Below are 25,684 nucleotides of genomic sequence, written 5' to 3' on the forward strand. Positions count from 1 at the left end.
TCGTAATAATGAGGAAAGCGATAACCGTAGGGCTTGTTCACACTACCGTATTTTTGATCCAAGTGTTAATGAAAAAAAAAAAAACGGACAACACTCGGACCAATGTTATTCAATGCGGCAGTACAGAGGAGGGATTTTTTTCACTGAGCGTGAGAAAAATGGAAGCATGCATGGGTGCACAAAAAAAAAATCTGATTTTTACGGATACATTGCAATTTTGCAACACAGGGACCTGTAAATGATTAATAGTTGCTGCTGTGAAATATCTTTGCGTGCGGACTGCACACAGTTGACAAGTGAGAAAAAAAAGTTGTTCCACTTTTCTGGATGAAATCCTGAATCTTTTTTTTTTTTTACGATTTTCTGTTTTTGTTTTTGCACTTTCATTTGTTCCTCGAGCCATAACTTTTTTTCTTTTTGTCAACACATACATATGAGTTCATTTTAATATTCAATGTGCTGGGAAATGGGGGGGGGGGAATGCAGGTGTGGTGAAATTTTGAAAAAAGAAAATAAAAAATTCAACTTTTTTTTATGTATTCGTTGTTTCGTTGTACAGTAAAAATGAGCCAACAGCATGATGTCAGCAATAACACACTAGTATAGTTTTAAAGCCACATGCAAATGAGCCTGGAAGTGCACCGGAGGCGTGTTCATGCCCTGTGAGTGCATCGACACCACCCAAATGCACTTTCAGATTAGGCTACTTTCACACTAGCGTCCGAATCTCCCCGTCGCAATGCGTCGGGCAGAGATTCCAACGCTAGCGTTTAACACACTTGCACAACGGAGGCAACGGATGCATTTCTCCGGCGCTTCCGCTGCCCCATTGTGAGGTGCGGGGAGGTGGGGGCGGAGTTCCGGCCACGCATGCGCGGTCGGAACAAGCGGTCCATCAGGAGCAAAAAACGTTACATGTAGCATTTTTTGCTCCCGACGGTCCGCAAAAGCACGACGCATCCGTCGCGCGACGGATGAGACGTGTGGCAATCCGTCGCAATGCATCGTCAATACAAGTCTATGGGGAAAAAACGCATCCTGCAAGCACTTTTGCAGGATGTGTTTTTTCTGCAAAACGACGCATTGTGACGGATTGCAGTTAACGCTAGTGTGAAAGTAGCCTTAGTTTGCATGGGGTTTTAAAGATTGATTATATGAACAGTGTCATTTTCATAGTTTCATCTCGTCTACTCCTACGGTCCCCTGCTGGACTAGTCTCGTCTATACTTATGGTCCCCTGGCCTGCTGGACTAGTCTAGTCTATTCCTATGGTCCCCTGCTGGACTAGTTTCATCTGTTCCTATGGTCCCCGGCTATACTAGTCTCTCCTATTATTATATTACCCTGCTGGACTAGTCTCGTCTATACTTATGGTCCCCTTTTGGACTAGTCTTGTCAATTCCTATGGTCCCCGGCTTGGCTAGTCTCTTCTATTCTTATGGTCCCCTGCTGGACTAGTGTCGCCTATTCTTATGGTCCCTTGAAGGACTAGTCTCATTTATTCTTATGGTTCCCGGCTGGACTAGTGTCATCTATGTTTATGGTCCCCGACTGGACTAGTCTCTTCTATTCTTATGGTCCCCTGCTGGACTAGTGTCATCTATTCTTGTAGTCCCCTGCTGGACTAGTCTCATCTATTCTTACGGTCCCCTGCTGGACTAGTCTCATTTATTCCTTTGGTTGCTTGCTGGACTAGTCTCTTCTATTTCTATGGTCCCTGGCTAAGCTAGTTTTGTCTATTCCGATGGTCTCTGGCTGGACTAGTCTCGCCTATTCTTATGGTCCCCGGTTGCACTAGTCTCGTCTATTCTTATGGTTCCCTGCTGGACTAGTCTCTTCTATTTCTATTGTCCCTGGCTGGGCTAGTCTTGTCTATTCCTATGGACTCTGGCTGAACTAGTGTTGCCTATTCTCATGGTCCCCTGCTGGACTAGTCTCATTTATTCCTTTGGTTGCTTGCTGGACTAGTCTCTTCTATTTCTATGGTCCCTGGCTAAGCTAGTTTTGTCTATTCCTATGGTCCCTGGCTGGACTAGTCTTGCCCATTCTTATGGTCCCCGGTTGGACTAGTCTTGCCTATTCTTAATGTTTCCTGCTGGACTAGTCTCTTCTATTCCTATGGTCCACAGTGTTGCCTATTCTTATTGTTACCTGCTGGACTAGGCTCGTTTATTCCTTTGGTTCCTTGCTGGACTAGTGCCATCAATTCCTATGGTCCCCGACTGGGCTAGTCTTGTCAATTCCTATGGTCCCTGGCTGGACTAGTCCCGTCTATTCTTATGATCCCCAGCTGGACTAGTTTCATCTATTCTTATGGTCCCCTGCTGGACTAATCTTGTTTATTCGTATGGTCCCTTGCTGGACTAGTCTCTTTTATTTTTATGGTTCCTTGCTGGGATAGTCTCATCTATTCCTATGGTCCAAGGTTGGATCTTTTAAATATATACTCTGAGTGTTTCAGTGAAAAATTGTATAGACTGAGACACAGACAGAAGAGAGCTCCTGTTCAAGAACAATATACTGTATGAGCCAATAGCTCCATATAATGCACAACTTATATGTATATATATATGTGTGTGTGTAGGTAGTGTCTGGTTTTTCTAGAGGGAACAAGGAATCCCAGTCCCATACTGCACTGTTATGATGAGCCGAAAATAAACCCAACGCATCATATTCTCCCACCTCTCGCTATACAATTTTATTTATTTTATTATTTTTTTTACGTGAACTGCCGTGCGCCGGAGGGGATAACACCACTTACCCAAAAGTTCCTAAGTAGGCAAATAATTAGGAGAAATATGCACAGGCCAGCAAAATTCTGATAAATATCCTACTGTTCCCCATGGAAAGAAACGCACCTGATGACGCTGCTGCCATGTCAGGGATGTGGGGAGAGACGGAGCGAATCTCGTGACCGCTCTGCTGCTTGCCACAGAGGAACCTTACATGTTCTGCTGCTACTTTCCTCTTAATATTTAAGACTTTGGTATGAATATAATTGATCCAGCCATGTTCACATGATCCCTTATTTATATATATATATATATATAAAAAAAATTCAAGAGCAAAACAAAAATTGTAAGACCTTGTGATAAATGACCCCTCGAAAAAATGCTGACTATTTTCATATATATATTAGGTAAAAAAAAAAAATGTCAGGGAAAGGAAGTAGACTTTTAAAGTCCGGGGGTCTGATAATCCCAGTAAAAATTCTTGCCAATTTTTTTTTTTTTGCCAATATTTCATATCGGGTCGGAAAAAAAATCTGTGCGAATAGGCAAAATGGCCGTAACATTGAGACGTTACATTAAGTTATTGGCTCGGAGCCGGCAAGGGTGCCGGAGAAAGCGGTCGCCCCTCCCGTCTCTCTCCGGGAAGGTAGATCAATGTCCTTCCACAGACATGTTAAACACACACAAAATCAATGGTGTTTATGTGTCCAGGGAGGGGCAGCTAAGGAGGAATTGATCTGACGGGGACCTAATCACTTTCTCAATAATCCTGACCTGCCGACCTTCGGATTAACCTATTGATAGGCCGCTGTCTGGGCTGGTGAAGAGGGAGAATGAGATGAACTTGGACATGACTTGTGCCGGTAGCGAGTACCTTTCTGGGGCTAAGGCAAGTTTAGCATTGCCTGCGTACACTATTCCTTAATTACAAAGCATCAGACGGGCCACATTAACATGTAGGACACTTTCCGCACCTTCCATCATTTTATGTACAGTCACATACTAGGAAAGTTATATACATCTGATGGGAAAAAAATCCAGACCAGTAATGACGTACTGGACTGAAAACCAACAGACCACGGGATGATCCATCCCATAGTCACACACTTCATGCGCTGTCCATCTTTTACGTCTTTATTCCGATTTACATGTTATATTTCATGGAGTTATTCATTATTCATGGAGTTATTCATATTTTTTTTATATGATCCTTGTTTTGGTCAGGGTTTGCTGCTGTCCCTTTGTCCCCGACTGGTTGCTTGTAGACGCTTGGGATACGACATCATTTTTTCAGGTGGTTCCGCTCCATAAACCGCCTGAAAAAGCGCTAACGAAACGCTCCAAAAAACAAACATAAGTGATGCATATGTGCATATGTTGAGTGTTTTGATTGTCTTCAAGTTTTGAAAGACACAAAGTGACCCGACTATCCTTCAGGCGTCTTCCGCTTGGAAGATACCACAAGCTAAATAAAGACATAAGGAAGTTACTTGGCATCAATTACAGCGTTAACTAATTGTGCCAAAGTTTTTTGGAGTTTACTGAAGTGGGATCTGGTTAAAAAAAAAACTCAGCAGGTTCATCTGAGACTAAAAAACGTAGTGTGCCCATAGCATTGCTTTTATCAGTGAGTAAACTGCGATTCTGTGAAGGCCCAGACTGCTGAATCCTCACTCCTGAGTGTATGCTTTACATTAATATTGATGATATGCAATAAGGCTGTACACCCCCGCCATGCATATATGTGATTTTCGAACATCGCATTTTGTGCAAATGGTTTAGCAAAAGTAGAAGGATCAGTGCATTTCTACCACCACACTGCAGAGTGTGCAAAAGTTCTTGGATCTAGACGGGAGACTAGAAGACGTAGTGTGCCCATAGCATTGCTTTTATCAGTGAGTAAACTGCGATTCTGTGAAGGCCCAGACTGCTGAATCCTCACTCCTGAGTGTACACTTTACATTAATATTGTTGATATGCAATAAGGCTGTGTACCCCCCCACCATGCATATATGTGATTTTCGAACATCGCATTTTGTGCAAATGGTTTAGCAAAAGTAGAAGGATCCGTGCATTTCTGCCACCACACTGCAGAGTGTGCAAAAGTTCTGGGATCTAGACGGGAGACTTGACGTAGTGTGCCCATAGCATTGCTTTTATCAGTGAGTAAACTGCGATTCTGCGAGGGCCCAGACTGCTGAATCCTCACTCCTGAGTGTACACTTTACATTTATAGTGATGATATGCAATAAGGCTGTGTACCCCCCCACCATGCATATATGTGATTTTCGAACATCGCATTTTGTGCAAATGGTTTAGCAAAAGTAGAAGGATCCGTGCATTTCTGCCACCACACTGCAGAGTGTGCAAAAGTTCTGGGATCTAGACGGGAGACTTGACGTAGTGTGCCCAAAGCATTGCTTTTATCAGTGAGTAAACTGCGATTCTGCGAGGGCCCAGACTGCTGAATCCTCACTCCTGAGTGTACACTTTACATTTATAGTGATGATATGCAATAAGGCTGTGTACCCCCCCACCATGCATATATGTGATTTTCGAACATCGCATTTTGTGCAAATGGTTTAGCAAAAGTAGAAGGATTCGTGCATTTCTACCACCACACTGCAGAGTGTGCAAAAGTTCTGGGATCTAGACGACGCTTTCACTACGAACATAAACCCACATGTAAAAATGAGATAATTTAAATGACCCGAAGGAGCACAGAAAGCAGACTTGTTGGGAGGGGGTGACCCTTGTGTAGTGTGCGAGTGCACGCATGTGTATAGCGGTGGCTTCAGGGCATTTCTCTCCTCGCAAAAGGACAAATATTGCCAGTGGTGGACATCAGCCCTTGGCCTATGCTTTTAATTACACATTCTCTAGTCACATTATAGAAGGAAAAGCCTTGGCATGCAAGCGTTTTTTTTGGTTTGTTTGTTCTCTTGAAAACAGCTACAAATGTAGGAATGAACAGTGTGATGCATGACTATGTGCCAAGCTGGAGAATAAGGGTATAAACATAAAAAAATATATATATAATATACAAAATATACTATATTTTGCACAAAGAGGTGACTTTAAAATTCATGGATATGGCGCCATATGTTTGCTATTTAAAGGGGTTTTCCAATATTTGTATATTGATGGCCTATTCTAAAGAAAAGGTCATCAATATCAGATGGGTCGTGGTGCGAAACCCGGCGCATCAACTGCGTAGTCTCTACTCAAACCTGCCGCCACTGGGAACAGCTGATCGGCGGGGGTCTCGGGTGTCGCTTCCCCACCGATCTGGTATCAATGACCTATACTAAAGGATATGCCATCAGTGTTAAAGTGCCAGACAACCCCTTTAACTTTAAAGCTATGTTCACACTAGGCCTTTTTTTTTTCTGCAGCAATACCTGCTCTCTTGGCAGGAAAGAAGCTGCAGGGAAAAAAAAAAAGCAGGTTTTGCTTTTTTTTTTTTTTTTTTTTCTGGCATTTTTTGCTGTTTTTTTTTTTTTTTGTGTGTGCATTTTTGGCATGCTATATTTGTCTCTTGTGCTTGCTGATAAAGTTTAGTGCAAAAAAAAAAAAAAAAAAAAAAAATCTCATTGTATTTAATCAGGTTTTGGCACAAAAAAAAAAAAAAAAACCGCAGCAAAACCTGATACCAGGGGTTTTTGGAGATTTTTTTTTCACCACCCATTACTTTCAAAGGGTGAAAAAAATTCTCAAAGAATTGACATGCTCTATTGTGCAAAAAAAAAAAAAACATGCAAAGCACAAAATACTAATGACCAAAAAAAAAAAAAAAAACCAAGGTGTGTGCATGAGATTTCTGAGATCTCATAGACTTTGCTGGTACTGTGTGAAGCAGCTCAAAAATTTGCATTAAGAAAAAAAAAAAAAAAAAAAGGCTGAAAAAAACGCCTAATGTGAACATAACCTAATCCTAATAAATTCTATCTAGTACCTTTCTTTGTAGTCATTGTTACAAAGTAATGGTTGTGGAACTATATAGTATTATTATTATTAATATATATTATAATATATAATATATAAATAATATAATATATTATATTAATAATATTATTATATATTAATTATATTATTATATTATTATATATAACTATATATATAATATAATTTATTTTTTAATTTTACCAATGCATTACTATTCGTATGGAGCGACCTACCTGAGAGGGGGAACATTCCAATGATTAGGGGCCATATATCATTCGGGTGACTTATCTATACCACATATGGCTACCCATGAAAATCATGTATCAGCAATGCAACTCCGCAGAACAATGCATTCTCATACATCTATACACAATGACCAACTGCAATAGCATAAAAAAATATGATGAATTCTCAACAAGTATTTTATTGTTTGGCAGAAATTAGAATGACCGCCTCTTATCAATCTTTAGGATAAAAGGTCTGGACACCTGACATCCCTGTGCTGCCACTGTAGCAGCTCCTGCTCTCTGGTTATCAGTCTGGTGCCATCTGCGGGCAATCAGAAGAACTATTTCTATCACTTTTTTTTTTTTTTTTTCGTAGACAAAGGGACAGTAGCGCCATGGCCTTTGTCCTCTATCTCCCCTCCCCCCTATAGTCCCGAGGGCCAAAGGGCTTATGACCCAGCCCACCCCTCTCATATCATTACAAGAGATGGGGGGAGAGAAAGAGAAATATAAGAAAACAGGGTAACGGAGCAAATCATTTACAGAATGATTCCGAAAAGACGCGGGGAATGCACGGAGGAAGGCGAATCTAAAATATAGAAAATTCATATATTGGCGCCAGGAGGCTAAGTATTGTGCTATGCCTACATATATGCATTATATATATATATAGATAAGGTTAAAATACAGGATATACTTGATTTCCATACACTACGCCGCTTGCACCCATGTTTTGTGTCTGGTAATACATCTCAACCTCAGTTGTGTGTATTGGGGTGAGTTGCAATACCAGACTCGACCTAAGGACATCAGTGGCACTGTTTCACTGTTTCTAGCTATTTTGTGAATCACATTCCCAAAAATAATTTAAAAAAAAAAACTGAACACTGACGCCAAATGTCTGCACGCAGTCCGTCCATTTACCAGGAGTCGTTAGTCAATTCTACAGTTTAACACTTTTACTTACTTTTATGACAAACTGTACACGATGCAGTCAGGTGTGTGTGTGGGGGGGGGGGGGAGGGTAACGTTCTCCTGGGTTTCACCAAAACCCAGATTCGTCCATCAGATACCAGATAGAGAAGTGCGCTCCGTCACTGCACAAATCGCGCAGTCCAGTGGTGGCGGCAGCCTTACACCACTCCATCTGACACTCAGCATTGTGCTTGGTGATGTACGTCTGCTCAGTCACGAAGCTTCCGGCAGGGCAGTTTTTGCTGATGTTAATACCAGAGGAGGTCTGGACTCTTGCAGTTATGGAGTCAGCAAAGCGGTGGTCATTTTTCTGCCCTCTGCACCCCGCTCTTTAACATTACGGGGTCTCCACTTTGTGGCTGAATTGCTGCGGTTCCTTCCGTTTCTCAATAATATCACTCACAGGCGATTGGTTTCAAATTTTTGAAGGGAAGAAAGGTCATGAACGGACTTGTTACCCCGGTGGCTCCTGTTACAGGACCAGTTAGCGCTTTACGACCAGCCATTTTGTCACGTTAGTAAAGGTAGCCACTAACGCAATGTAACGGATCCGTTAGCGCACCCATTGACCGCGATGTATGGAACGCATCCCTAAGGCTGCGTTCACATTAGCGCTGCGTCGGGGGCAGCTGCGGCGACGCATGCGTCATGCGCCCCTATATTTAACATGGGGGGGGCGCATGGACATGCGTTGCTCTTGCGTTTTGTGACGCATGCGTCACTGTGGCGCAAGCGTCAGGGCGCAGAGGACGCTGCATGATGCAGTTTTTTTCTGCGCCAAAAAGCATGCAAAAGCGAACGCATGCGTCACAAAACGCTGCGTTGTGCATGCGTTTAGATTTGCGTTGTGCGTTGCGTCGCCGACGCTGCACCGCACAACGCAAAAGTGAACGTAGCCTAGCGCATGCCATTTTTGGCATGCGTTAGCGATGTTCCGTTATTTTGTGACGGACCTCGAACGCTGTCTGCAGCATTTTTGGGTCCGTTCTCGCTAGCGCGATCGCTGAACGCGATCCCTTTTTGGACATTGCGTTAACGCAGTCCGTTAGCGTATGCGCTAAATGGACTGCACTAACGCAATGTGAACCTAGCCTAAGGAGAAAATGCAAAACATGATTTATCTGTGTGCAGAAATACCAACAAATGTACAAACTTAGAGCAAATGAGCACATTCTCTGCATAAATGGAGGTCATCTCCTTCAGGATTCATTTCTTCGGTTGAGCTCCATGAACCACACTATAGAGCTAAAGGAAAATCACCTACCAGTACACCGCTGGCTTTTCTGGATAAATGTGAACATGCAGACCATGAAATGTGATGGAAGACCTAGAAGATAAAGAACACATACGAATAGTTATATCACTCATGCTCATTAACATAAGTTCCGCCATTACAAATTCTATGAATGCTTAAAGACCTGTCAACAGGTCAAAAGTGGCCAGGTTTCGCTCTTATTTTATTCCTGCCGCTCCCCTGTGTGCTCAGTTTTTCGTAAAACCCACCATATGGTTCCAGAGATATGCTATGTTTTATTTTTTGCTAGTTTTTACAGGTCTTTATACAGGGGCGTTGCTGATAGGGTAATAATGTACAGCAGCCTAAAGACACGCCCCAGAGGATCCGGTAAAGTTAGTAAAGACTGTAGAAATAAATTAAAAGACCCATATCTCTTTAACCATATGGTGGATTTTACAGAAAGGAAAAATGGAATACACAAGGGAGCAGCAGGAATAAATTAAGGGGAAAAAACGACGCACTTGTGACCTATTAACAAGAGGAAAGTTCTGGTAGGCCAATATATCCAGTGTGCGTTGCATCAACACTTTTGATCCGGTGACAGGTCTTCTTTAAAGTGGTATTTCAGTCTCATATATTTATGGCAAATCCTAGTGATACCGGGATCTGCATCTATCTCAAGTACGGGGCCCTGAAGAAGGGCGGTGGTCAGAAATCCCATGTATTAATATGGGAATTCCAACCACCTCTGCATCGACAGCAGTGCAAGATGCCATTATTAATAAGGATGCAGAGCCCATTTCTACTATACATTTATGGGAGGAAGCTACACCGGACTATGGATATATCGACAATACTTAAAGCAAAAAAAAAAAAATAATGGAAAAAAAGTTCTCCGTTCCAGCCCGTAGCGTCAGAATATGATACTGCACTGTGATAAATGAAGGTGGAGTAAATACATCTGGGATGCGGTGCACGGAATGGAACAGTCATAATGTTGCAAAAAAAAAAAGTCCAGCAATTACAAAAAATGTAAGTAAAATCTTAAAATATTAAAAAGGTGAAAGTTAAAAACTCCTGTAATTTTATGCGTTTGAGGTCTCTATAGGACCCTTAATCATCGGGATTGCAGTTAAGATAATTACTCTTGCATGTATGCAATTAGGAGAAAATGCCAGAAAAATTGCTTGACTTTTTTATTTTTTGAAGACTTTTTATTCATTGGTCCGATAGAGGCGCGAAACACGTACGATTACAGGAGTTTGTGACTTGCGCTTTTCATGCTTCTAACATGACGGATTAAAAGCTATTTTGTATTTCCGTTTTTTTGCGCGTGCCGGACTTTTTCTGCAATATTATGGATGATTATTGGACGATGGACTCCTATTCATTCAGCATGCTATAATACCGAGCACTATTTCTTTTATCGGATTCGTGGAAAAAGTAACAGAAAATGCTCTCTGTACCTTGGTGTGAATACTTTATCATAGCTTCGCCCGCCACGCGTTTTGAGATTCTTTCCCAATTTCTTGCAGAGAGAATGACGCTTCCTAACTTTTGAGGAATTCTTCACAATTCGTCCCACAATCGTAAGGAATTTTTTTTTGTTTTCGCAGTTTTGTCGGATTAAAGGGGGTTCGATCAAGGCTTGTTGGTCGCGCCGCTACGATATCCTTATCAACGCCTTTAAAGAGAGAGTTTGATATCGAGCCCAATTTAGCGCAAGGCTGTTGCCCTTGACATTCATCATGAGCCGTGCAACAGTTTAAGAATACGTTCCCGACATCGCTCAGGTTCGTGACAGTTTCTACATAGCAGCGACAGTATTGATAAATCTGCCCCGACGACTTTCAGAGCAAGTAGCCGGGAAGGATTTCGAGAATTCAGTAGCGGAATAAGATGATGTATGAGAAGACAGAATGAATTTCAGAGCTGGATACGCGCCGATATCTGAGCTTTGTGTAATGTTATGCTCTACTACACGGATATAACCCTAATATGCACGGCGCTGTGTCCGGGAGCCTAGGATACATGCCATTACTATGATGTACCATGTGCAAAGGAATATTAGCAGATGGGAAAAGGCGCATTGTATTGTTCAAAATCCAGAGTTCGAAGCGATCTCTGCTAAAACACGACTGATTCGATTAGTGAATGGTTCCAAAGTCAATCCCGCTGATTGAGTCACTAATTGAATCACCTGTGCTGCCGCCGAGCTCTCCGGATACGTCGGGAACCCGGACATGTAATAATAAGACTATGCTTCATCGCTCATCGTTTCTATGCTGTGTTTTACCTTTCTACTGAATGCATGGGTACATTAGAAATGGCTTAATAATGTGCGGAGAAAATGGTAAAATATTTCGAATTGGGAGTCCTCAGTGGTTGATACCTTTTAATGGCTAACTAACGGTACCAAGATATATTTCTTTCCGGAGAAAATGGGGCATTTTGGAGTTATGAAAATCCACGAGTATTATTTTCTTGATATCTGGTAACTGTAAAAAAAAACCAGCTTAAGTGGCTCTGAAAGGACAAAAATGGAAAGAAATGGGGTAAGAGCGCAAGATGTGCAGTCAAGCTAATTGCTCTTCCATATACACAATTAGACCAATGTTACGTGCAGTCACATGCCAACTAGACATACGCAGCCTCAATAAATGCAAGGCTTGACACATCTAGTTGGAATGTGGCCGTAAGTATGCATATGACAGGAGGACCAGGACTCACAAGCTTGTTCTATGAGAGAAGCAGGACCCTCAAGCTTGTTCTATGAGAGGAGGACCAGGACTCCCAAGCTTGTTCCATAAAAGGGGGATCAAGACTCAAGCTTGTTCTATATGGGGAGCAGGACTCTCAAGCTTGTTCTATGAGAGGAGCAGGACCCTCAAGCTTGTTATACGACAGGAGGACCAGGACTCCCAAGCTTGTTCCATAAAAGGGGGATCAAGACTCAAGCTTGTTCTATATGGGGAGCAGGACTCCCAAGCTTGTTCTATGAGAGGAGCAGGACCCTCAAGCTTGTTATACGACAGGAGGACCAGGACTCCCAAGCTTGTTCCATAAAAGGAGGATCAAGACTCAAGCTTGTTCTATATGGGGAGCAGGACTCACAAGCTTGTTATACGACAGGAGGACCAGGACTCCCAAGCTTGTTCTATGAGAGGAGCAGGACCCTCAAGCTTGTTATATGACAGGAGGACCAGGACTCCCAAGCTTGTTCTATGAGACGAGCAGGACCCTCAAGCTTGTTATATGACAGGAGGACCAGGACTCCCAAGCTTGTTCTATGAGACGAGCAGGACCCTCAAGCTTGTTATACGACAGGAGGACCAGGACTCCCAAGCTTGTTCCATAAAAGGGGGATCAAGACTCAAGCTTGTTCTATATGGGGAGCAGGACTCACAAGCTTGTTCAATAGGAGGGGTAGCAGGACTCACACGCTTGTCATAAAACAGTGAGAGCAGGACTCACAAGCTTGTTCTATAAGAGGGATAGCAGTTTTCACAAGCTTGTTCTATAGGATGGGGGAGCAGGACTCGCAAGCTTGCTATATAAGGCTGGTTTCACATCCTGATATTTCTGGTACCGGAAAAAACGGTACCAAAGATGTCAGTGTCCGTCTGTGTACTAGGTGCGGCACACGTGTGGCAACCATGTGATGCTTCAGGACCACACGGAAAGCTGCCGGATAAGCAGCGCTACAGTAAGCGCTGTTCCCCTGCGTGTGGTGCTGAATCCAGCTGTCATCCCTTTTCCCCTGCTTGGCTGCTGAGCAGTGCGAGCAGGGGAGAATGAATGAATGAATGAGAAGCAGCGGGCACAGGCTCAGTAACTAGCGCTGTCGTCACTGGGTCTGTGCTCGTCGGTGGCATGAATTCCTGTGACCTCAGGACTGTGGGAGAATGCAAGTGATGAGGTCACTGTGACAGAGCTTGAACTGCCGTGACCTCATTCACTTGCATTCTCCCACGGTCCTGACGTCACAGGTTTCTTGCCGGCAGCGAGCCCAGACAGTGACGTCACCGCTAGTTACGGAGTCTGCGCCCGCTGCTTAGCGTTCATTCCCCAGTAGTTTACAGCCGGACCGGTCGCATTAGCAGCGCTCCCAGTTGTAAACTGTAAATTCCCCCAGATATGGATTACGGCGTGGGACTGACTGTACGCCAGACAGGTATGGGTATATTGTTGGTTTATTTTTACTTTTTTTTTTTTTACAGGAGATCGAGGGCGTCGCATGGAATGGCAGACTAATAAAGATGGAAAACAGTATGATTTCATTAAAAGACTTTCTTCTTACTGTGTGGTGTTTTATTAACCCTTTAACAACTATAGGATTAGTAATGGAGAGGTGTCTTATTGACATCTCTCCATTACTAAGCCGGCTGTCACCTTATAATAGGAAGGTGACATTAACCACTCATTACCCCACTTGCCACCACTACAGGGCAAGTAGGAAGAACCAGGCGAAGCTCCAGAATTGGCGCATCTATTAGATGCGCCTTTTCTGGGCAGCTGCGGGCTGCTGTTTTTAGGCTGGGGGGCCCATATCCATGGCCCTTTACCAGCCTGAGAAAAGCAGCCCCCAGCTGTAAGTTTTGCAGGGTTGGTTGAAAAACATAGGGGGACCCCCAAGTCGGGTTTTTCTTTCATTCATTCTCTCCTGCTTGCGCTGCTGCGTTCAGCAACACACGCAGGGGAACAGCTCTTACAGTAGCGCTACTTCCCCGGCGGCCTTCCATGCACACGGAGGACAGTGTACACTGTTCTCCGTGTGCGGCACGTTTTGCGGCCTGTGCGTCCAGGTAAAAATGGACATGTCTGCGTGTTTTTCACACGGACACATGGTCTGTCAAAACACGATATCTGCATAGACCCATTCATTTGAATGGGTCTACTTGTATCAGTGTCTCACGTACATGAGAAAACTGTCACTAGTACTACACGTACCAGAGACACTGACATGTGAAACCGGCCTAACAGTGAGAATTACTCACAAGCTTGTTCTATAAGAGTGGGAGCAGTACTCACACGCATTCTTTATGCCTGCGAGGGGAAAAAGAAAAACTCACAGGCTTTTTCCTATATGTATGTATATAGTGCAGCGGGACTCACAAGCTTTTTCTATGAGTGGGTGGAAGGAGCAGGACTCACAGGCTTCCTCTAACAGAAGGGCGAGAAGGACTCAAAGGCTTTCTCTATGAGTAGATGGGGAAGCAGGACCTGGCAGATTTCTCTAAAAATTGGAGGTCAGGCAAGAGTCACAAGCTTGTTCTATAAGAATGGGAGCAGAACTCACAAGCTTGTTCTATAAGAGTGGGGGAAGGACTCATAAGCTTGTTCTATAAGAGTGGGGGAAGGACTCATAAGCTTGTTCTATAAGAGTGGGGGAAGGACTCACAAGCTTGTTCTATAAGAGTGGGGGAAGGACTCATAAGCTTGTTCTATAAGAGTGGGGGAAGGACTCATAAGCTTGTTCTATAAGAGTGGGGGAAGGACTCACAAGCTTGTTCTATAAGAGTGGGGGAAGGACTCACAAGCTTGTTCTATAAGAGTGGGGGAAGGACTCACAAGCTTGTTCTATAAGAGTGGGGAAAGGACTCACAAGGTTGTTCTATAAGAGTGGGGGAAGGACTTACAAGCTTGTTCTACAAGAGTGGGGGAAGGACTCACAGGGTTGTTCTATAAGAGTGGGGGAAGGACTCACAAGGTTGTTCTATAAGAGTGGGGGAAGGACTTACAAGCTTGTTCTACAAGAGTGGGGGAAGGACTCACAGGGTTGTTCTATAAGAGTGGGGGAAGGACTCACAAGCTTGTTCTATAAGAGTGGGAGCAGAACTCACAAGCTTGTTCTATGAGTGGGAGCAGAACTCACAAGCAAAGTGCCTCTACACATATAGAAAACTGTACAGAATCTCTTTACCAGCTGACAAGCTCCCTAATTTTCACACCCATTCTATGATATGTTTGATTCAGTGGCGCCCTAGGAGTTGGTGTTGGGGCAGTATAAGGACCAGTTCACACTTTGCCTTTGTGGTGCTTAAAGAAAGAACGTTATACCTGTCGAATGTTCAGGCTGGGGTCACACAGTACAGATTCAGTAGAGCTGGCCCAACATCCTGCTTTATGACCAAGGCTTTAGTGCGCTAGCACACGGCCACGATTTCTGTGGGAGCCCCGAATGGCATCATATAGTACCTACATTGGCATATTAGGGACTCATAGGCGCCATTGGTATCGCCAGATGGGGAACTCATCAGGTTCTATATTTTTCTGTTATTCGTTGCTTTTTTTGCTTCATGGGGAGAATAACTGTGCAATATGGCATCTGGTGGGTCAGATCATTAAAGAAACAGGAAGAAAAAGAAAAATAACAGAGCAAGAGGAATATTGAGAGAAAAAGGGGAATACAAAAAGCATAAAAAGAGAGAATGAGAAAGAGGAAGAAACATAAAGAGGGAGGGAGAGAAATATGGAAAGGGAAGAAATGAAAAACAAAAATAAAAATGAGGTAGAGAAAAAAGAAAGGACAAAAAGAGAGAGGTTGAGAAAGGAAAAAAGAGAGCGAATGAGAAGGCGAGAGAGGAGGCAAGAAGGAAAGTAGAATAAAAGAAGTGAAGTTTGAGAGAATATGTGACTGAAAAGACAGAAAAAGAAAGGTTAAGAAATAGGAAAAGGGAATGAGAAAAGATAATAAAAAGAAAGAAAAAAGAATGAGGGAAAGGTATGGAAATGGAAAGAAAAAAGAGAACAAAGAAAAAATGAGAGAAAATGAAAAGTCAGAAAAAAAGGAGGTGAGAAAGAAAATAAGAAAAAAGAAAGAGAAGGAAAATGAGAGAAAAAATGGGAAGAGAAAAAAAGAAAGAGGCGCAAAAAAGAGAGTGAGAACGAGAAAGACAAAAAGAATGAGAGATAAAGGAAAGAAGAAAAAGAGAGGTAGAAAGATAAAGTAAGAAGAGAAAAAGTATAATGGGGAGAGAAAAAAAGAGAACGAGAAAGAAGAAAAAGAGAATGAGAAAGAGGGAGACAAAAAGAAAAGACAGAAAAAGACAGGCTGACAAACCGAGAATGAGAAAAAGGGAGAGAGAAAAAGAGCGAGACAAATAGAGGGAGAGAGAAAAAGGAAAGAGAAGATGAAAGAGGAAGAAAAAGAAAGAAAGAAAAAGATAGGTTGAAAAGGAGAATAAGAGGGGGAAAATGAAAGGAAAAAAAAGCGAAAAAGAGAGGGAGAGAAAAAACACAAAAAGGTCTAGAAAGAGAGAATGAGAAAGTAAAAAAGTAAGAGGGAGAAAAAAAAGCGACCTAGGGAAAATAATGACCCTGTACTCCTCCCAGCGGTCAGCGCTACAGCCGGGCGCTCATTACCCCCTTATACAGGACTTCTATACGAGCAGAGCTTCCCTTTACCTCACACATAGCGGCAGACAACGCGATGGCAGAGAGCAGTGACCTCGCCGCCGACATCACTGCCCAGTATGTAGCACCGGGCGGGGAGAGGAGGCAGCGCAGACCCCGGCGGCTCCTTCACTGCTCCGCAGCTGCGGGGCCTGAGGAGGACGCGTCACCGTGACAACAGGTGAGAAAAAAGGCGGGAGCACAGCGAGGCCACCTGCCGGGGAGCTGTAGAACTTTCCAAATGAGATGAAATTGTAAAAAGTAGTCTCATTCCACAATTGTGGGTTTTTTTTTTACCATATTCAATATATGCTAAAACTGAGCAGCCATTATGATTCTCCAGGTCATTACGAGTTCGCAGACACCAAACATGGCTAGGTTCTCTTTTATTTAAGTAGTGAAAAAAACAATCTAAACTCTGTAAGAAAAACACCCAAAAGCGCTATTTTCCGAGACGCGTGGCTTCTCCATTTTTCGTGATCTTGGGCCGGGTGAAAACTTATTTTTTGCATGCCTAGCTGATTTTTCTATTGATACCATTTTGGTGTAAATACGATGATTTGATCGCCATTATTGCATTTTATTGCAATGTTGTGGCGAACAAAAAAAATTTGATTTTTTTTATTTCTCATTACGCCGTTTACCGAACGGGTCGATTTACTTTATATTTTAACCCCTTTACAACCTTGGACGTACAGGTACGTCCAAGGTTGCCGCCCTCCTTTTGATGCTGGTTCATCAGCTGTCAGGTGCTCCTGTAAAAGATGCGGGTGGAATCGTGATCCACCCGCGGCTGTTAACATGTTAAATGCCACTGTCAAGTTACGACAGCAGCATTTAGCGTTATGGCACTGGAAGCGCACCCATTGACACCCATAAATCATCCCCCATTTGCCCCATTTGAAATAAAACCATTAAAAAAAACAAAGAAAAATACACATATTTTGTATCGCCACTTTCAGAATTGCCGATCTATGAATGTATAAATTATTTTTAGCAGATCGGTAAACTTCGTTACGAGAAAAAAATCAAAACGCCAGAATTGCGTTTTTTGTGGTCGCCGCAACATTGTACTATGCAATAACAGGTGATGAAAAGATCATATGTACCCCAAAATGCTCTCAATAAAAACGTCATCCAGCCCCAAATCCCCAAATCACGAAAAATGGAGACGCTACAGTTCTCGGAAAATGACCCTTTTTTTTTTTTTTTTTTAAACTTTGGATTTTTTTTTTTACCATGTAAATAAAAAAGTACCTATGCATGTTTGGTATCTACAAACTCGTAATTACCTAGATAATCATAATGGAAGGTCAGATTTAGCATTTAGTGAACATGGCAAAAAAAAAAGAAAAAAAAAAACAATTGTGAGATTGCACTTTTTTTTTTGCAATTTCACTGCACTTTTAATTTTTTTTTCCCATTTTGCAGTACACTATATGGTAAAAACCAATGGTGTCGTTCAAAAGTACAACTTGTCCCGTAAAAAATAAAAAACAAGCCATAAAATAAAAATAAAAAGGTTATGGCTCTGGGAAGAAGGGGAGCAAAAATGGAAAAACCCAAAGGGGTTAATAGATCAGACTGATCGCCTGTGCTTCACATAGAAGGGCTTCAGCCCTGGTATTGGTAGCAGAAATAATCATCTCCAATGAACGCTGGCCTCGGAGATTCCTAATGACAGGCACGGGGGGCTTCTGCAGATCCCCGGCTGTCATGACAACCCATCGGCGCCCTCCGATCATGTGAGAAACACAACTGTTTTTTTCTTTATTTACTTACCATGTTCTCTATATGGTAATACTGACCTGGCAGTATGATTCTCCGGGTCAGTACGAGTATACAGATATCAAACATAGATAAACTAACTCTTTGCAACAGAAAACATATTATTTCTCACAAACCGTCAATACCAAATGGTGAGGGGGCCATAATAGCCAGGGATACTCCCATAATACAAGACATAACGAAAAGGAGCACAAAAACATCCCATAGTATAAAAAGTATCAAATTTAAAATAAAAAAAAAACATAAAAGGAAATATATTGGTAGACAAGTCAAAGAAAAAGTAGAATAAATGACATTTCGGGTGTACGACACGGTGTCCCACCTACATTAGGAGGTGGGAAGAAGCAGAAGAGATAGCAGCAAGAAACAAAGTGCAAGTGCTTGTGGTAAGCGTTTTGTTCCCCCAGAGGTCAGTAAGGATTCAATATGACCCAAAAATATAAGTTTGTGAAAATATACCACCAAAAAATCATATTAAAAAAATACTAAATCATGTAAGATGCTGCCAAAAGAAGGGGGAAGATGGTGAAAAGGAACAAAAAGGATCACCTAAAAAATAGTAATTAATTCAAGTGAAACACGTGTGTACCGCTTTAAAGGGAACTAATGCATACTGGTAAATGCTAACAGCTGATCTTACCCATGATGTCCACTGGAGGACCCAACGCGCGTTTCGCGTGGGCTTCGTCGGGGGCCGTACCCTTAAAACGGTACACACGTGTTTCACTTGAATTACTATTTTTTAGGTGATCCTATTTCACCATCTTCGCCCTTATTTTGACAGCACCTTATATGATTTAGTTTTTTATATGATTATTTTGGTGGGTAGCTTGAGGTGGTATATTTTTACATGCTTATATTTTTGGTTCATATTGAATCCTTACTGACCTCTGGGGACACTTACCATAAGCACTTGCACTTTGTTTCTTGCTGCTATCTTCTGCTTCTTCCCACCACCTAATGTAGGTGGACACTCTGCTTTACACCTGAAATGACATTTATTCTACTTTTTCTTTGACTTGTCTACTAATACATTTCTGTTATGTTTTATAAGTTTTTTTTAATAAAATGTGATACTTTGTTATACTATAGGATGTTTTTGTGCTCCTTTTCTTTTGGTTATGTCAGATATCAAACATGTATAGTTGTCTTTTTTATCTAAGTGGTGAAATAAACAATTGAGAAATTTGTTTAAATAAAATGTTGCTTGTGTCGCCATTTTCTGAGACACATAATGTATTCATTTTTCAGGATATGGGGCTGGGTGAGGGTTTACAGGTGCTTCTTGCAAAATTAGAACGTCATCAAAAAGTTAATTTATTTCAGTTCTTCAATACAAAAAGTGAAACTCATATACAGTACACTGCTCAAAAAAATAAAGGGAACACTAAAATCCCACTTCCTAGATATCACTGAATGAAATATTCCAGTTGTAAATTTTTATTCATTACATATTACAATGGGTTGAGAACAATAAAACCTAAAAATGATCAACGTAAATCACAACTAATATCCCACGGAGGTCTGGAGTTGGAATGATGCTCAAAATCAAAGTGGAAAATGAAGTTACAGGTTGATCCAACTTCAGTGGAAATGCCTTAAGACAAGGAAATGATGCTCAGTAGGGTGTGTGGGCTCCACGTGCCTGTATGACCTCCCTACCACACCTGGGCATGCTCCCGATGAGGCTGAGGATGGTCTTCTGAGGGATCTTCTCCCAGACCTGGACTAAAGCATCTGCCAACTTGTGCACAGTCTGTGTGGTGCAACGTGACGTTGGTGGATGGTGCGAGACATGATGTCCCAGATGTGTTGAATCAGATTCAGGTCTGGGGAACGGGCGGGCCAGTCCATAGCTTCAATGCCTTCATCTTGCAGGAACGGCTGACACACTCCAGCCACATGAGGTCTGGCATTGTTCTGCATTAGGAGGAACCCAGGGCCAACCGCACCAGCATATGGTCTCACAAGGGGTCTGAGGATCTCATCTCGGTACCTAATGGCAGTCAGGCTACCTCTGGCGAGCACATGGAGGGCTGTGCGGCCCTCCAAAGAAATGCCACCCCACACCATTACTGACCCACTGCCAAACCGGCCATGCTGAAGGATGTTGCAGCAGCAGATTGCTCTCCACGGTGTCTCCAGACTCTGTCACGTCTGTCACATGTGCTCAGTGTGAACCTGCTTTTGCCAATCCTGGTGTTCTGTAGCAGATGCCAAACGTCCTGCACGGTATTGGGCTGTGAGCACAACCCCCATCTGTATCTGTGGATGTCGGGCCCTCAGACCATCCTCAAGGAGTTGCTTTCTGACCATTTGTGCAGACACATGCACATTTGTGGCCTGTTTGGGGTCATTTTGCAGGGCTCTGGCAGTGCTCCTCAAGTTCCTCCTTGCACAAAGGCTGAGGTAGCGGTCCTGCTGCTGGGTTGTTGCCCTCCTACGGCCCCCTCCACGTCTCCTGGTGTACTGGCCTGTCTCCTGGTAGCGCCTCCAGCCTCTGGACACTACGCTGACAGACACAGCAAACCTTCTTGCCACAGTTCGCATTGATGTGCCATCCTGGATGGGCTGAGCCACTTGTGTGGGTTGTCGAGTCCGTCTCATGCTACCACTAGTGTGAAAACACAACCAACATTCAAAAGTGACCAAAACATCAGCCAGAAAGCATTGGTGCTGACATGTGGTCTGTGGTCCCCACCTGTAGAACCGCTCCTTTATTGAGGGTGTCTTCATAATTGCCAACAATTTCCATCTGTTGTCTATTCCATTTGCACAACAGCATGTGAAATCGATTATCAATCAGTGTTGCTTCCTAAGTGGACAGTTTGATTTCACAGAAGTTTGATTTACTTGGAGTTATATTCTGCAGTTTAAGTGTTCCCTTTATTTTTTTGAGCAATGTATTATATAAAGTCATTACACACAGAGTGATCTATCTCAAGTGTTTATTTCTGTTAAAGGGAACCTGTCACCCCCAAAATCGAAGGTGAGCTAAGCCCACCAGCATCAGGGGCTTATCTCCAGCATTCTGTAATGCATTCTGTAATGCTGTAGATAAGCCCCCAATGTATCCTGAAAGATGAGAAAAAGAGGTTAGATTATACTCACCCAGGGGTGGTCCCCGTTCGGTTCTGGTCCGATGGGCATCAAGGTACGGGGCCTCCCATCCATCTTCTTACGATGACGTCCTCCTCTTATATTCACGCTGCGGCGCAGGCGTACTTTGTCTGCCCTGTTGAGTGCAGAGCAAAGTACTGCAGTCCCTCTGCCGACAAGCTTTTTGAAGATGGAAATTTCATTCTCCAGCAGGACTTGTCACCTGTCCACACTGCCAAAAGTACCAATACCTGGTGTACAAACAACAGTATCACTGTGCTTGATTGGCAGCAAACTCGTCTGACCTTAACATAGAGAATCTATCGGGTATTGTCAAGAGGAAGATGAGAGACACCAGACCCAACAATGCAGACGAGCTGAAGGCTGCTATCAAAGCAACCTGGGCTTCCATAACCCCTCAGCAGGGCCACAGGCTGATCGCCTCCATGCCACGCTGCATTGATGTAGTAATTGATCCCAAAGGAGCCGCGACCAAGTATTGAGTGCATTTACTAAACAAACAATTCAGTAGGCCAACATTTCAGATTTTAAAATAATTTTTCAAGCTAATGTTATAAAGTATTCTAATTTGCTGAGATAATGAATTTTGGGTTTTCACCGGCTGTAAGCCATAATCATCAACATTAACAGAAATAAACACTTGGAATAGATCACTCTGTGTGTAATGACTCTATATAATATAAGTTTCATTGTTTGTATTGAAGAACTGAAATAAATTAACTTTTTGGTATTCTAATTTTGTGAGAAGCACATGCATTTTTTGCGACCTGAGCTGACATTTATACTGATACCATTTTGGGGTAGATAAGATGTTTTGACTGACTTTTATTGCAGCGTTTGAGGTGACAAAAAAAAAACATAGTTCTGGCATTTTTTTTTTCATTTTTGATAGATCAGACTTTTACTAACGCAGCGATACCAAATATGCGTATTTTGAATTTTTACAGTTGTTTGATTTTTAAAACAGTTCAAACTTTTGTGTTTTTTTTTTTCTTCATATTTTTATGTAGATTTTTTAACTGTGTTTACTAGTCCCCTTAGGGGACTTGAAGCTGAGATTGTCTGTCTGATATTCGCTTGTGCTGCTGTACATAGCACTTCATCAGCTCTGCTATGTATAGAGAAAAATCATCATTTAGCTGGCTTTCAAAGGATGACCGTCATGACAAACACGGGGGAGGGTCTCCAGCAGACCCTCGGCTGTCATAGCAACTCATTGGTGCATCACGACTACGTCACGGGCGCACCGATGGACACGTGGAATGATGTGCTCTCTGCCAGCGCGTCTTAAATGTCGATGTCAGGGATTGACAGCGACGCTCCACGCGTGGCTGTTGGAGGAACATGACGGCTAATTACATCAGCCGGCAAAGACACGGGCTAGGCTTACCAGACGGCATATGACGTACCGGTATCTCACATGTCGTAATGGCTTACATTGATGGCCTGTCGTTTGGATCGGTCATCAATGTCTGATCGGCGGGGGGAGCTGCCTCTCAATAGTCGACGAAGCGGAGCAGTTCTCGCCACCGCTGACACCGGTAACAGCTGATCGGTGGGGGGTGCTGCCTCTATATAGTCAATGAAGCTTAGCAGTTATGGCCATCGCTGACAGCTGATCGGTGGGGGTGCTGCCTCTATATAGTCAACGAAGCTTAGCAGTTCTGGCCACCGCTGACACCGGTAACTGCTGATCGGTGGGGGTGCTGCCTCTATACAGTCAACGGAGCTGAGCAGTTCTGGCCGCCGCTGACACCGGTGACAGCTGATCGGTGGGGGTGCTGCCTCTATACAGTCAACGAAGCTTAGCAGTTCTGGCCATCGCTGAAACCGGTGACAGCTGATCGGTGGGGGTGCTGCCTCTAAATGGTCAACGGAGCCGAGCAGTTCTGGCCACCACTCACACCGGTAAATGCTGATTGGCGAGGGAGTTGACTCTATATACGTAGTCAACGGAGCTGAGCAGTTCCGGCCGCCGCTGACACCGGTGACAGCTGATCGTGGGGGTGCAGTCTCTATATAGTCAACGAAGCTTAGCAGTTCTGGCCACCGCTGACACCGGTGACAGCTGATCGGTGGGGGTGCTGCCTCTATATGGTCAACGGAGCTGAGCAGTTCTGGCCGCCGCTGACACCGGTGACAGCTGATCGGTGGGGGTGCTGCCTCTATATAGTCAACGAAGCTTAGCAGTTCTGGCCACCGCTGACACCGGTGACAGCTGATCGGTGGGGGTGCTGCCTCTATATGGTCAACGAAGCTGAGCAGTTCTGGCCACCGCTGACACCGGTAACTGCTGATCGGTGAGGGAGCTGACTCTATATACTGTAGTCAACGGAGATGAGGAGTTCCTTCCACCGCTGACACCGGTAACTGCTGATCGGTGAGGGAGCTGAATGTATATAGTCAACGAAGCTTAGCAGTTATGGCCACCGCTGACACCGCTGACAGCTGATCGGTGGGGGTGCTGCCTCTATATGGTCAACGAAGCTGAGCAGTTCTGGCCACCGCTGGCACCGGTAACAGCTGATCGTCGAGGGTGCTGGCTGTAGCACACCAACCATTCAGACATTGATGACCTATCCTAAGGATAAGACATCAATGTTAAAATCCCGGACAACCCCTTTTCTATAACCTGCTGTCAGTAAGGAGGAGGTCTGAGTAGTAAGTGTTGTCTACAAGTTGTTGGAGACTTCTGCCATTGTCATTGAGATTATAACTGATGTTTCCGCCCAGAGAGAAAGCGGCAAATAGCACTTTGGCTCTATAGAATTATCCAGGGTGCCCAAAATAGCTGTTTTCACAGATCTCCCCATTACAGAGAATATTGCTATGTACCAGTGTATTATTGACACAGAGTGATTTACATGTGAATAGCGCAGGTCTGTCGCTGCCGGCTAAGCTCGGCTTTTTATTCTATATCGAGTCTGATTATCCTAGAAACATATTCCACACAGACAATTTTGCGCCTTGCACTGTGCTATCGCCTTCCCTCTTGTCCGCGCTGCTGTTATTTATTCTGGCTATCTGACTTTATATCCCATAATCCTCCTGTTGGTTTGGATCAGTGTGTTTTGTCATTTTGTGTAATTTTACCTGTTCTATCGCCGCACTGATCCTCCTTTATTTCCTCCAAATTCACACAATCCCTGGGGAGATGAAGGAAACTCTTCTTGCTTTGTTTGTGTTTTGTTTTTCTTTATTTATTGCTGTATACAGACCGTATATGGTCTTTTACTCGTATTTGTATGCTAGCCAGTCAAAAATTGGTTTGAACCCCTTAACGACTGCCAATACGCCTTTTAACGGCGGTCATTAAGGCTACTTATTCCTCAACGGCGCTGAGGAATAAGAGAATAGTGCCACCAAGCGGCGGGATTCTCGCGGGTGTCAGCTGTACGTTACAGCTGACACCCTGTCGTATCGGACCCGAACAAATTCATTTTGCTAAAATATTCTTTTTAGCGTGTACAAATAGTAACTCATAAAAAATAAAACTGTATAAATCTGGTATCGCTGTAATTGTACCGTCCCAACAAGATGAGAGCTAGATAAGTTCCCTAATGGGTCTAGTTTCCAAAATGAGGTAATTTACGAGGGTTTTCCACTGTTTAGGTACATAAGGGGCTCTCCAAACGCGACATGGCGTCCACTCTCGATTCCAGCCGCTTTTGCGTTCAAAAAGTCAAATGGTGCTACTTCCCTTCCGAGCTCTACCGTGCGCAGAAACAGTAGTTTTCCCCCACATATGGTGTATTGGCACACTCATGAGAAATTGCACAACACATTTTAGGGTCCATTTTCTCCTGTTATCTTTGTGAAAATAGCAAATTTGGATCTTAAGTAAAATTTTTGTGAAAAAAAGTTAAATGTTAATTTTTTCCTTCCGCGTTGCTTTAGCTTCTATAAAGCACTGAAAGGGTTACTAAACTTCTTGTATGTGTTTTTGAGCACCTTGGGGGATGCAGTTTTTAGGATATGTCACTTTAGGGTATTTTCTGTCATATAGGCCCACCAAAGTCACTTTAAATGTGATGCGGTCCATAAAAAAAAGTGGTTTTGTCAATTTTGTTTGTAAAAATGAGAAATCGCTGGTCAACTTTCATCCCTTCTAACTTCCTAACAACAAAAAATGGTTTAAAAAAATTGTGCTGATGTAAAGTAGACATGTGGGAAATGTAGTTTGTTAACTACTTTGTGTGACATAACTCTGATTTAAGGGCATAAGACGTAACAGGTTAAAAATTGCAAAATGTTAAAACTTTTTC

This window comes from Ranitomeya imitator, chromosome 10 (assembly GCF_032444005.1).
Source record: "Ranitomeya imitator isolate aRanImi1 chromosome 10, aRanImi1.pri, whole genome shotgun sequence".
Lineage (NCBI taxonomy): Eukaryota > Metazoa > Chordata > Amphibia > Anura > Dendrobatidae > Ranitomeya > Ranitomeya imitator.